Genomic DNA, 15,062 nt, shown 5'->3' with positions numbered 1-15,062 from the left:
GCAGAAATGCCCTCTGGAACATGTGAACTTTCATGTTCCTAAATAAACAACTTTTATGCCATCTGTAAATACGAATAAAATTGCTAAATTATTAGCCTAGTTGGTTTAGCCACAGAAAAAGACAGCAACATTCCCACTAGCCATGATTGACTGAGATAATGAGTGGGCTGGACATGCCAATAGATTAGTTTGGATTGGTCTGCTATGTAGAACGCTTCTGTCTATTTGAGCTGGTCAGTATGTTTAGGTAATCCTGTCTAACACAGCTTTTTATACAAAATATTGCGTAGTAGAACTGCATAAGGGTTGCTCTCCACTTTCTGGAGGACCGAGTTTTGAAATCAGTGGAATTAGAGTATGATAGCTAAAGAGATTGAGAAAACACCTTTCTCCTGATTACATCTTCAATCAAACTAAGGGCAACCATGGCATCCATGACAGGGAGAAGCGTCCATCCATGATGTATACGGGTAAGAAAGTCTAGCTAGCTACATTTTCAGATATCACACATTTCTAATTTTGACAGAAAGTCATTTTTATTTCAAGTTAGTCTACTGTGAGCTAGCTAGCTAACGTTAGCTGACTGGCTGGCTAGCTAACGTTACATGTATGATCTGTGTAGTAATATTATTCATATCTCAGAGCCATTTGCTTTGCTAGTTATAGCCTAACGTTAGCTAGCTAGCTAACATTGAACCTGGTTGGTTAGCTACCTGCAGATTCATGCAGGGTAGTAATGTCATGAGTTGGGATTATGGTTCATTGTTAGCTGATTTGTTAGCTAGCTAGCTACAGTACCAGTCAAACGTTTGGACACAACTACTCATTCAAGGGTTTTTCTTTATTTTTACTATTTTCTACATTGTAGAATAATAGTGAAGACATCAAAACTATTAAATAACACATATGGAATCATGTAGTAACCACAAAAGTGTTAAACAAATCAAAAAATATTTTATATTTGAGATTCTTCAAATAGCCACCCTTTGCCTTGATGACAGCTTTGCACACTCTTGGCAGGGTGCAAGCTTAAGAGGGTGTAAACAATGATGAATGGATGTAGACAAAGAAGAGCTCTCCAGTAGGTACCAAAACATTCAAAGGCCATTTTCTCAAAAGTGAGGTTAGAAGTTTATCAACTTTCAAAGCAGAATTACTTTCCCATTGTTCCTCAACTGGAGTGCATGACATACCATTTCCTAGCTCTGAGTCTCTACTTTTATCAAATGTAAAAAAAACATAATTTCAAATTTTTCTACATAAGACCGAATTGAGCTGGTCAGTCACGAATTGAGCTGGTCGGTCACATATTTACTATATTGTATAGGTGTGTGGTTGCAAACAAAACTGCCCTTTCAAAGAACATATCAGGATCTGGAGATCAAGTCAGGAATTAAAATGGAAAGGGGTGGGTGGAGGGGGCAGTTGGAACACAGGCCTGTTCTAGCGACAACATCTAGCTGACTTCTGTTTTACCTGATATAGCAGCAACTGACTGATAGTGCACATTAGCACCAGGCCCCCACCAGTAATTGCATTGGGAAATGTGTTTTGATCATTTCGACGAGAAATCAGCCCCTAGGCTGTGGCTAATTTGAGCAACGAGCTTCCAAGGATTTCCCAGAGTCTATTTCTTGTTAGAAATAAACAAACATTCGTTAGAATTATGATTCCCAAAGTGACGGAGGCCCCTCAGTCATATGAGGCACGCACACACACCCACTAATAACAGACAATACAAACCTGTCCACAAGGACAGCGCCAAGGCTGAGGCATAGCAATCTGTCCACAGGTAGAAGCGGAGAATGACTCGATCGAATTGGCAAGAAATGATGAAAAGGGCATAATTTTATTAGAAAAATTGCCATTGGGAAAGAGTATGATATGTTCAATACAATATGCATTAGTTTAAAAGGGCAATCAGTAGTCGCTACATCCATTTATGGACTTAATGACATGTACCCATTGATTCTTGAAGAATATCACTTATAAATGCCTCATGAGCTTAGTTCAACTGTCGTACCCCAGCATAACCCAAAATATCAACTGGTTTTACTCCAATGCTAGTCAACAAAGTGAATATAAAATAATATTAGCCTCAAAACATGGTTAAAACTATAATTGTGATATCATGTGTTGTCAGTCCTTGCATCCATAGCTCTGTCTATGAATTTGAGAGTAGTTACATTTCTCCAGCCCAATCCCTTAACTTTGTACTGAAACAGGGGTGGAGAGAACACTTTGTTTCTACTGCTGATTGACTCTTTAAAGTCAACACCTGCAGTATTAAAAACTGTCTTTACTGCCTGAAGCCAAATCAAAAGTCCTGGAAAAGCTGTTGCTTTTGTTTAGACCTGAAAACCCACACATACAGTACCAGTCAAAAGTTTGGACACACCTACTCATTCCAGGGTTTTTCTTTATTTGTACTATTTTCTACATTGTAGAATAATAGTGAAGACATCAAAACTATGAAATAACACATATGGAATCATGTACTAACCAAAAAAGTGTTAAACAAATCAAAATTTATTTTATATTAGCCACCCTTTGCCTTGATGACAGCTTTGTCTTCACTGTTATTCTACAGTATAGAAAATAGTACAAATAAAGAAAAACCCTTGAATAAATAGGTATGTCCAAACTTTTGACTGGTACTGTATGTATCCTTGGTTTAGGATTAACATGGTATAATAACCTTTGGATAAACAGAATAAAGAGCATATGTTATTTCCAAATGTGTCCATGTGTGTCCTTTATATGGAAAGGTGGGGTCATCATCCAAGGTCATTATCCACGGCTGAGTGATATGGTCTCTTCTCCATGGGTCATTTGCTCAGGATGGGCCGAGTGGAAGTCTATTGTCAATCGCTGCTTCGCTCATATCCTCATCTCATATCAGAATCCTTAAACGCTAAGCGGAGCACTGTGAGAGAGATGGAGAAAGAGCGGAGACAGAGAGAGAGTACTGAGAGATTATTCCACTAACAGCGAGACTGGTACTGTTTCAGTGGCGCTTAACCGCGCCTTCGGAGGTCAGGGTGGCTCAGTTATGGTTCCAGTGTCTCAACAGTAAATGACATGACGGGTGACATCACTCTGTAGTGACGACGGGTTCGCATCTCGAGCAGGAGCAGCCTTGCCACATGAAGGGAAAAGCTCAAAAGGAGGGAGAAAGGGAGAGAGGCAAGGCCTGCGCTTTTGATGTACAGTACATATTTCTTTCCCACTCCTGCTCTCTCTCTTGATCTACCTCTGGCCATCCTCTCTCTCTTCGCATCTGTTTCTTTGTCTCCTCCCACTCTCACCCCTACACCCACCCCCATACGATTGCTCTCTTTTCTCATTTACTCTCCCGTTCTCTTTTCCCTTCCCTCTCTCTATATATATTTAATGCAGTGGAACAGCAGCTGACGTTGGCTCTCCAGCCTGTGTTGTGGCAGGGCCTAATTGCAGGACTCACACAAACACAGAGAGGGCCTTTATCTCCCACAAACCACCCGGCCTCAGCAAGCCCCCACAGCACAAACTCACCCTCCTCAGCATCACCACAACCATCTAAACAGGCCCCAATTAAACCATTACAGTCAACAGAGGAAGAAAGGGAGGCAGGCGGAATAAGGGGAAGAGAGGGGTAGAGAGAGAGAAGGGAGAAAGAGATGAGAGACAGAGCTAGAGGGTTATAAAGAAAGATCAAGAGGGGGCGAGATAAGGTGAAAGAGAGGAGCAAACAGAGTACTGTATTTAGAGAGATGAGGAAAGAAATGGGAAAAAGATCAAGAGAGCCCAATGGTCTCCCCAATGTGACCCAATGTGTCAAAGAAGGGTCAGTCCTGGACGCAGATGGAGTCAGCAGAGTACTACAGAGAGGGAGATATTGAAGACAGTGATTTACACTCCCTGTCTCCATGTCCACTAACCCTGAGGGAGAAAGGAAATGGCAGAAGGCTCAGAGAGATAAGAAGAGCCTTCTGTTCTTAGGAGGTGTAGAGATTATTACATTCCAGCAGATAGCCTCACACAATCTTGTCTAGTTTCTTCAACTTGGAGAGAAAGGAGTATTAGTAACTGTTTAGACCTAGGTGCTGTTAGACCATACGGCACAGTGTTGGTTGTTAGGTATCCTTTGGAGGGTGATACAGGTGTGACAACCATTTCAGATTACTTTGTACTCAATTAAAGAATGCAATTATGCTGGATATGACAGAAATAGCTATTCAAATTTGAGAGAAGGGAGCATTAGTAACTGTTTAGACCTAGGTGCTAGAACCTAGTCTTTATATGATAGAAATAAGTCGACTGAGGTTGTGCACCACCATCTCAAATATAACATATTTGACAGAGATGTTTCCCAATTTGTGACTTCTGTATTTCTTTTTGAAGTCAGGACTGTTGACGGTATTTGCAACGCAGGTTATGAAATGAAACATACACCGATATAAAATTGGCTCTTTCAAATAGATCTTCAATTACAGGATAAAGAAAACAACCCACTCTGAACAGGCCAGGCAAGAAGTTGCCAGAAGTACGTCGATTTATAACGACAATCGAATTGTTCATCGCTGGCTGAGACGGCGATTGAATGATGAAGCCATTTCCACCGAGCGCCAAGGCAGAATCTATGGCTAGCCGCGCTAGCGTGTTCATTATAGCCCCAACAGCTACCCGGAGGGACATGATAAATAATACCTCTGTTTCGTTTGTCATAAATTTCTCCCTGGCCAACACGATGGCAACTGCTGCCGATGCACGCCTAGAGAGCTAGAAGCTACGCTACCAATTTACCCAAACCGGCCAAGCGTTAAGCCATCTGTGCTCTCTAGTATAAAACATCACACCACAAGGTGTGATATAACAGACGTAACAGGCCAAGGGCTGGGCCTGTGTCAGCCATTACAGAGACAGAGCCATGGAAAATGACACAAAATGTATCGTTCTGCCTCACCGTCGTGCCAGAGGTTTAGACGCTCTTGGCTTCGGGATCATAACATCTCATCTGCATAGCAGTATGAGAGTATATTACAAAAAAATATATATATATATATATATATTTTTATATTTATTTTTTATTTTTTTGTTGAAAACATTGAGTATTGAATCGTGCACTGTACCATTTGGTCGTTGGCTAATATTTCATGAGAAATTGACATATAATTCCTTTTAATTTTAGATACAATTTCAACTTTTTTTCAATACTATTTACTGTGAGGATATGTATAGACCACTTAACCACACCCTGAGTGTCTCAGCAAGAGACAGGAAGAGGAAAGAGGGATAGAATGAAGGAGGGAGTGAGGGAAGGGTGGATGATGGAGTGTCTATGGATAGGGTCTGTCTGGCAGAGACAGGAGGAAGGTGAGCAGCCATGTAGGGACCACCTGCTTTTCTGTAGGGGAGGGTGGGTAGGCAGTAGGGGAGGCTGGAGGTGATAGAGATAAGACAGGGTGGGGGTCGTTTGGCTGTGTTTACCCTGCGCTTAGAGCAGCAGGGTGTGTGTGTGTAAACCCTCTCTGGGTCAACATGGCCTGGCTGTCATCCAAGTCACGTGTGACGAATGGAAGACGGATCATTCGTGAGGGGTGGGGGTGGGGGAGGGGTAGGAGGGAGACACGCCTTCACCCTCCCCTCATTCAATAGTCCACGTCAAGAGAGATGGATGAGATGTGTCAGATAAGGAATGCAAGAATCACCCCCCTTTTGTATGTTTCTGACAAAAGTCAAACACGCCCCAATTAATTTCCTCACTGACTCCATCATTGAATCCCTCACACAGCACAAGCTATCTGATTGCTCCAGGTGATGACAGGCTAAAACACCTTCCACACCTTCCCCAGTAACACTAATAGAAACAGGCCAGCGAATGGACATAATAGTTTATTACCAGCTCCATCATTCGAGACATGTGTATAGCTTCTCTTGAGATGGGAGTTCCTCCCTCCCCTTCACCCCATTTAAAAAGCCTCCCCTGGGCATAAGCAGTTAAAATTGTCCCTATAGTGTCCTCCCCATACATTATCTCTAAAGCTGTAAGGAAGTCCCCTTCAGGCCTAGATGGATGATAATGCATTTAAATCACCTCAGCTAACTGTGGGTGCTTATCATTAATTATGACCTGTCAAGGCATTTAAAAAATATATATATATTGAGTACGTGTACGATGTGGAGTTAGTAGGGTCTCACAAAATGTACATAAGGATATTTTTTATATGTATTATGTGTTATGAGATTTACATTTTGTCCTAACTTTTAGCCATGCAGTCTGAAACATGCCCCTTGAGTGTTTCATCACTATTGGACTGACCTCAAAAATCAGATATCACATACTGTGTATACTAGAAACCGAGAACATGTGAACTAAAGGTTTTAGGAAGAGGACTTTACCAGACATCTTGCACGTCTCTAGTATTTCCCCATATAGGTTTTTTTATGTGAAGTTTTGCCCAATGTCCTTTAGCTGTATGTAGTTTTAAGCTTATTTGAGAAGGAAAAACATAATTTAAATTGGCGAGAGAGCAGACAGTACAGTACACTCTCTGGGGACCCAGCAAACATGGAGACAGAAAATGGCAGATGGCAAAGAGTTTGATTCCTTTTAGTCGAAGAAAAATGTATGAAACTTTGAGACCCATATTTGCATATGAAACCTTTGTAGTTTGGAGTCAGATGACTGTCGTGTTCCTACCATGTTCTCACTCTCAGGGAAACAAAATAGGGCAAGCTAGGACGTGTCACTAGCTGGGAACATATACAATTGCCTGAGAATGCACGCATACACACACAAACACAAACACAAGTGATCACAGGCTGCAAACATCCCCCCAACCCCCCCGTTGGGTTACACACACACAAACAGAAGTCAATGAGGCAGTGAAGTTTTTACTGGAAATGGCAGTCTCCGTCAGGCGGAGGTGCTGAAACACAGAGAGCAGAGATGAAAGATTTAGATAGTATCACTGGTAAAAAGACAAAGCAAAAACATGACGCATCTCATTCTTCCTGATCCCACTGTTAGACACAGGAAATACTTGTCAGTGCGACGATGTATTGCACACTCAAGGGCACATCACACACACACACTCAGGCGAATGTCACACACACAAACCACTGAAGCAGCAGACAGAGCCTGATAAAATACCAGCTGCTAGAGATGCTCAACTTTGACCCAGTGGTGCTTTCTTACATACAGTGCCTTGCAAAAGTATTCATTCCCCTTGGCATTTTTCTTATTTTGTTGCATTACAACCTGTAATTTAAATGGATTTTTATTTGGATTTCGTGTAATGGACATACACAAAATTGGCCAAATTGGTGAAGTGAAATGATAAAAATAACATATGTATTCACCCGCTTGGATATGAAGCCCCTAAATAAGATCTGGTGCAACCAATTACCTTCAGAAGTCACATAATTAGTTAAATAAAGTCCACCTGTGTGCAATCTAAGTGTCACATGATCTGTCACATGATCTCAGTATATATATATACACCTGTTCTGAAACGTCCCAGAGTCTGCAACACCACTAAGCAAAGGGCACCACCAAGCAAGCGGCAACATGAAGACCAAGGAGCTCTCCAAACAGGTCAGGAACAAAGTTATGGAGAAGTACAGATCAGGGTTGGGTTATAAAAAACTATCCGAAACTTTGAACATCCCACGGATCACCATCAAATCCATTATTAAAATATGGAAAGAATATGGCACCACAACAAACGTACTAAGAGCGGGCCGCCCATCAAAACTCACGGACCAGGCAAGGAGGGTATTAATCAGAGAGGCAACAAAGAGATGAAAGATAACCCTGAAGGAACTGCAAAGCTCTACAGCAAAGGTTTGAGTATCTGTCCATAGGAACAATTTAAGCCGTACACTCCACAGAGCTGGGCTTTACGGAAGAGTGGCCAAAAAAAAGCCATTGCTTAAAAAAAAAAAGTTTGCAAACACGCATGTGGGAGACTCCCCGAACATATGGAAGAAGGTACTCTGGTCAGATTAGTCTAAAATTGAGCTTTTTGTCCATCAAGGAAAACGCTATGTCTGGCACAAACCCAACACCTCTCATCACCCCGAGAACACCATCCCAACAGTGAAGCATGGTGGTGGCAGCATCATGCTGTGGGGATGTTTTTCATCGGCAGGGACTGGGAAACTGGTCAGAATTGAAGGAATGATGGATGGCGCTAAATACAGGGACATTCTTGAGGGAAACCTGTTTCAATCTTACAGAGGTTCACCTTGCAGCAGGACAATGACCCTAAGCATACTGCTAAAGCAACATTCGAGTGGTTTAAGGGGAAACATTAAAATGTCTTTGAATGGCCTAGTCAAAGCCCAGACCTCAATCCAATTGAGAATCTGTGGTATGACTTAAAGACTGCTGTACACCAGCGGAACCCATCCAACTTGAAGGCGCTGGAGCAGTTTTGCCTTGAAGAATGGGCAAAGATCCCAGTGGCTAGATGTGCCAAGCTTATAGAGACATACCCCAAGAGACTTGCAGCTGTAATTGCTGCAAAAGGTAGCACTACAAAGTATTGACATTTTACATTACATTTTAGTCATTTAGCAGACGCTCTTATCCAGAGCGACTTACAGTTAGTGAATACATATTTTTTTAATACTGGCCCCCCGTGGGAATCGAACCCACAACCCTGGCGTTGCAAACGCCATGCTCTATCAACTGAGCTACATCCCTGCCGGCCATTCCCTCCCCTACCCTGGACAACGCTGGGCCAATTGTGCGCCGCCCATGAGTCTCCCGGTCGCGGCCGGCTGCGACAGAGCCTGGATTTGAACCAGGATCTCTAGTTGCACAGTTAGCACTGCGATGCAGTGCCTTAGACCACTGCGCCACTCAGGAGTGGGGGGATGAATAGTTATGCACACTCAAGTTTTCTTTATTTTTTTGTCTTGTTTGTTTCACAACAAAAAACATTTTACATCTTCAAAGTGGTACGCATGTTGTGTAAATCAAATGATACAAACCCCCCAAAAATCCATTTTAATTCCAGGTTGTAAGGCAACAAAATAGGAAAAATGCCAAGGGGGGTGAATACTTTTGCAAGCCACTGTATTCAGTAAAAATTACTAATGCTTTCGGTGTCTCCATTTAGTCTACTTTAAAACTGCCAGGGCACAACATTATAGAAGCGTCGATATTCTATATTAGGTTTTGACCGACCAATGCATCTATATTCTGGAACATCAGCTGATAACTCCATTCCCTAAATGGTCACTCGATGGCGCCACGATCCGTTCGCTAGTTTTCTTGCAGGAAGGACGGATGAAATATAAGCATTATCGCATAAGCGAGAATTCAGGAGACATTTAATCAATTCCACTAAGTTGTCAACAGTGACAGAGAAATATTAATTATGAGAAGTGCCTTCCGTATGAATATGCAAGAAAGGTGTTGTTGATGTAATTAAAACCTAGAGTGCCTTCAGAAGCCTTCGGTTAGGTTTGTTAGGTTAGGGTATTCAAAAATGTATTAAATATTTATTTTCCTTCATAAATCTACACACAATACCCCATAATGACAAAGCAAAAATAGGTTTTTAGACATTTTTGCTAATTTATATAAAAAAAAATGAAATATCACATTTACATAAGTATTCAGAACCTTTACTCACTACTTTGTTGAAGCACCTTTGGCAGCGATTACAACCTCGAGTCTACTTGGGTATGATGCTACAAGCTTGGCACACCTGTATTTGCGTAGTTTCTCCCATTCTGCTCTGCAGATCCTCTCAAGCTCTGTCAGGTTGGATGGGGAGCATTGCTGCACAGCTATTTTCAGGTCTCTCCAGCGATGTTAGATCGGGTTCAAGTCCGGGCTCTGGCTGGGCCACTCAAGGATATTCAGAGACTTGTCCCAAAGCCACTCCTGCATTGTCTTGGCCGTGTGCTTAGGGTCGATGTCGTGTGTGAAGGTGAAGCTTCGCCCCAGTCTGAGGTCCTGAGCGCTCTGGAGTAGGTTTTCATCAAGGATCTCTCTGTACTTTGCTCCGTTCATCTTTGTCTCGATCCACCACCATGCTTCACCGTAGGGATGGTGCCAGGTCTCCTCCAGACGTGAAGCTTGGCATTCAGGCCAAATATTTCAATCTTGGTTTCATCAGACCAGAGAATCTTGTTTCTCATGATCTGAGAGTCTTTAGGTGCCTTTTGGCAAACTCCAAGCATGCTGTCATGTGCCTTTTACTGAGGAGTGGCTTCCATCTGGTCACTCTAACATAAAGGCCTGATTTGTGGAGTGCTGCAGAGATGGTTGTCCTTCTGGAAGGTTCTCCCATCTCCACATAGGCACTCTATAGCTCTGTTAGAATGACCATTAGGTTATTGGTCACCTCCCTGACCAAGGCTCTTCTCCCCCGATTGCTCAGTTTGGCTGGGCGGCCAGCTCTTGGAAGAGTCTTGGTGGTTCCAAACTTCTTCCATTTAAGAATGTTGGAAGCCACTGTGTTCTTGGGGACCTTCAATGCTGCAGAAATGTTTTGGTACCTCGTGGCTTAGTTCTTTCTCTGACATGCACTGTCAACTGTGGGACCTTATATAGACAGTTGTGTGCCTTTCCAAATCATGTCCAATCAATTGAATTTACCACAGGTGGACTCCAATCAAGTTGTAGAAACATCAAGGATGATCAATGGAAACATGATGCACCTGAGCTCAATTTCGAGTCTCATAGCAAAGGGTCTGAATACTTATGTAAATACGGTATGTTTTTAATTTTTTATATGTTTGCAAAACTTTCTAAAAAGCAGTTTTTGTTTTGTCATTATGGGGTATTGTGTGTGGATTGCTGAGGATTTGTATTTATTTAATCCATTTTAGAATAAGGCTGTAACGTAACAAAATGTGGAAAAAGTCAAGGGGTCTGAAGGCACTGTATCTTCTAGTTTCGATTTTTACAGTCAAAATGAAGGAAACTAGATCATTACATTGAGAAACACACATGCGAACATGCTAATAATTCATAATTGTTGAAGGAGAAACAGAAAAAAATTAAATTAGGATTACAGATCATACCATCTCATTCAAAGTCTTGATTTGATATCTATTTCATCAATGTTTGGGGCTGTGACGAATCGAAGCTACGTCATTCTACTGTCTTGACTACTTGGCACAGTTGTCTGGCAGCCAGTAGCTATTGGAAAAATTATTTGTTAGCTAGCTAGATAACATTATATCCTGAAAACATTGACGCTCAATTTATTTTGTTCAATTATCAGCCATGTTCACAATTGAATTCAAGCCAGATAGCCCACATGCTTTTAAATTGAATATGTTTCTGTTAGCTTGATATGCAGAAAAATGCACACAAGGAAACTTTTAACCAATGTCTATTAGCTAACCGCCTTTCATCAGTTTTAACTAACGGTATCCTAGGAAGCAAGCTAGCTAGCTAACAACAGTCACTGCCCAGCGATCCAGTTTAAACAAATAAAGCAACAACTTTTTACCTTACATAATTATTACTTAACATAACAGCTAGTTAGCTATATCTGTTTGGACATTCAACACTGGTACAATAATCCAATATTAAAATCCAGTGTGCTGTGCTCACTCGCCTAATAATATGCAAAATCTCTCCCGGTCGTGGCTGTCTGAAGCGAACTAGATAGCTAACTGTTACAACTTGACTGTGTACATCAGGGTTCCCCAACTGGCAGCCCGCAGGTTATTTTGTTTGGCCCCCCAAATTCTCTTTTTTTTCACAGACACAGATTACACCTAGTCCTGGACAAGAAACATTTTGGGCTGGAGATTTTCCATTGATCTTGCTTTTTAGTCAGGACTAGGCTTAATCTCTGTCTGGGAAAACATCCCCATAATGTTTAAATGAGTGGAATGGAATGATGCCTTACATGAAAAAATAAGTTTACATTATCAAGTACATTGATGGGGTAAACCTACTCTAAGAGTATCTATTAGGCTGTTTGAGAGAAGGTTTGATTCCCAATCAACTGATCCAATGTGAGTACATCTGTTGTTGAAGTACAGTAGATCAATACAGCTTCAGTACTCTAGCAGGTGTCAAGCGGTGTATGCTAAAAAGCCTTGTTAGTGCAGAGGTCAAATTAGATTTCGAATTTCCTGTCTTTTTCGGCTTCAGACAAAAGCTAACATTTCACTTTAAACAGTTTTTTTGTATTAATAAGCTCTAAACATACGACTTCTTATGGTGTTATATTTCTTGGCCTGAACTATCAAGTTTAAAAAACAGAATACACAACCTCATCATAAAAAGTAATAATTTGACGAAATGTTAATGTTGGCACACCCACACAACATATACAATTATAAATGAACGGAGGCAGTTAGGATATGGGATATGGGACAATGGCCTTGATATTCAGACATTGCTACACCCATGAATAGGGCTTTGACTACAAATGAGAATGAAATGCAATGGCTGGAAATGACACTGTCATAAAAGTCTACAGTACTCAAAAAATAAAAGGGTTGGACAATGACTCACCAAACCAGAAACTCTGTTTGTATTATGGTGGTTAAATGAGATAAATGATTAATGCAGATACAGGATTTGACTGCAGTGACTCAGGTATGACATGCTTTGTGTCTAGCAGATTAAGTAAATGAGCATACCATCGAAAGCATTCAATAGCAACTTCATTGTTTGAAACAGCATGTTATGTCAAATAATCAGTAACCTAACATAGCAGTCGTAAAATAAACATCTGAGCAGAGTTCCCACATCCAGTTTTCAGCGGAAAAGGAAGCTAGGTTAAATTAGTTGTATCCCTGAAAAACAGATACATGCGGTTGTCGGCAACTCAACTAAGGGTGATGGGTCAGAGACAAGGAATGCATGGGAGCACATCGGTACAATGGCACTGAAAGGTGGAGATGCGGTCTGAACAAAGACAACACTGCAATGGAGTACTGAGACAAACACACTTCAGAAGAAAGCGTTGGGCCAGTAACCAAAAGGTTGCTGGTTCGAATCCCCGAGACGACTAGGTGAAAAATCTGTCAATGTGCCCTTGAGCAAGGCACTTAACCCTAATTGCTCCTGTAAGTCACTCTGGATAAGAGTGTCTGCTAAATGACTAAAATGTGATGGTCTTCAGAGATGGGATTGAGGGTCGCTGAAGGATGGGACTAAAAATAAACAAAAGATAACTTTAGTAAAATATACTGTATCCGTAAAATTATATAGTATGTATAAGCTGGAAGTAGAAGCTTAAGTGTTGTTGTCCATTAGTTTAATCCAATTAGGGGAGTGGTGGTAGGGTTAGGGGAAAATATTAAAATAAATATATATTTACAACGAAATATATGGGGATTGGAAATGATGCAGCAAAATGCATTGATGGAAGCCACAATCTAGCTGCAATATTAAAGCTGATCTACCCCCTAAAATAGAAATCATAATTTTGCACTGATGTAGGCCTAGCCTATCTTCCCCTTTTTTTTTTTTTTTGTTCAAGTTTATCCACTCTATTTTCTTCTTCACTTTGGGAATGTTTACTTTGAGGCTTCTTTTCACAAGTCTACTTTTGACACTTTTTAGGGTATTGTACCAGTTTGATACTCCCATTATTCCAACACAAAGCTCTTTGCACCCACATCACCCGACACAACTTGACACCAACCGACACCCTAACATTATCGAATCAAAGTATATTCGTCACATGCACATAAATAACAGGTGTAGACTAACAGTGAAATGCTTACTTTCGGGCCCTTCCCAACAATGCAGAGAGAAAGAAAATAGAGGAATAATACAAATGTAAAACACAGTAAAATAAAATGTTATAAGAAATACACAATGAGTAACAAGAATTGGCTATATACACAAGGTACCAGTACAGCGGTAATTGAGGTAGAGATGTACAGTACATATAACTAGGAATAAAGTGACAGATAAACAGATAAAGTAGCAGCAGCGTACGTAATGAGAAAAACAACTTGGTGCAAAAAGGGTCAATGCATCTAGTTAAATAGTTAACCAAAGAGCTACCAGGACTAACTATTTAGCAGTCTTATGGCTAGGGGGTAGAATCTGTTCAGGGTCCTGTTGGTTCCAGACTTGGTGCATCGGTACTACTTGCCGTGTGGTAGCAGAGAGAACAGTCTATAACTTCGGTGGCTGGAGTCTTTGACAATTTTTAGGGCCTTCCTCTGACACCGCCTGGTATAGAGGTCCTGAATGGCAAGGAACTCAGCCCCAGTGATGTACTGGGCTGTACGCACTACCCTCTGTAGCACCTCATGTCTGCCAAGGAGGCCGAGCCCAATGGGGTTATGTTTAAAGAAAGTCTCAGAAGGCCACATTCATAATACTGAGAAAAGATACACAGTGCCTTCAGAAAGTATTCACACCACTTGACTTTTTCCACATTTTGTTGCGTTACAAAGTGGGATTCAAATGTATTCATTTTTTGTTAACGATCTACACAAAATACTCTGTAATATCAAAGTGAAAGAAAAATTCTAACATATGTAAAAAAAAATGTATTCAACCCCCTGAGTCAATACATGTTAGAACAGGGTTTCCCAAAGTCTGTCCTGGGCCCCCCTGGTTGCACGTTTTGGTTTTTAGCACTACACAGCTGATTCAAATAATCAAAGCTTGATGATGAGTTGGTTATTTGAATCAGATGTGTAGTGCCAGGACAAAAACCAAAACGTGCACCCGGGGGGGCAGGACCAACTTTGGGAAACCCTGTGTTAGAATCACCTTTGGCAGCGATTACAGCTGTGAGTCTTTCTGGGTAAGTCTCTAAGAGCTTTCCACACCTGAATTGTGCAACATTTGCCCATTATTCTTGAAAATACTATTCAAGCTCTGTCAAATTGGTTGTTGACCATTGCTAGACAACCATTTTCAGTGCTTGCCATAGATTTTCAAGCAGATTTAAGTCAAAATTGTCTTTTTGGTAAGCAACTCCAGTGTAGATTTGGCCTTGTGTTTTAGGTTTATTGTCCTGCTGAAAGGTGAATTAATCTCCCAGTGTCTGGTGGAAAGCAGACTGAACCAGGTTTTCCTCTAGGATGCTTAGCTCCATTCCATAGATTTTTTTTCCCTTAAAAAC

The sequence above is a fragment of the Coregonus clupeaformis genome, chromosome 18 (assembly GCF_020615455.1).
Source record: "Coregonus clupeaformis isolate EN_2021a chromosome 18, ASM2061545v1, whole genome shotgun sequence".
NCBI lineage: Eukaryota > Metazoa > Chordata > Actinopteri > Salmoniformes > Salmonidae > Coregonus > Coregonus clupeaformis.
This window is presented reverse-complemented; position numbering follows the sequence as displayed.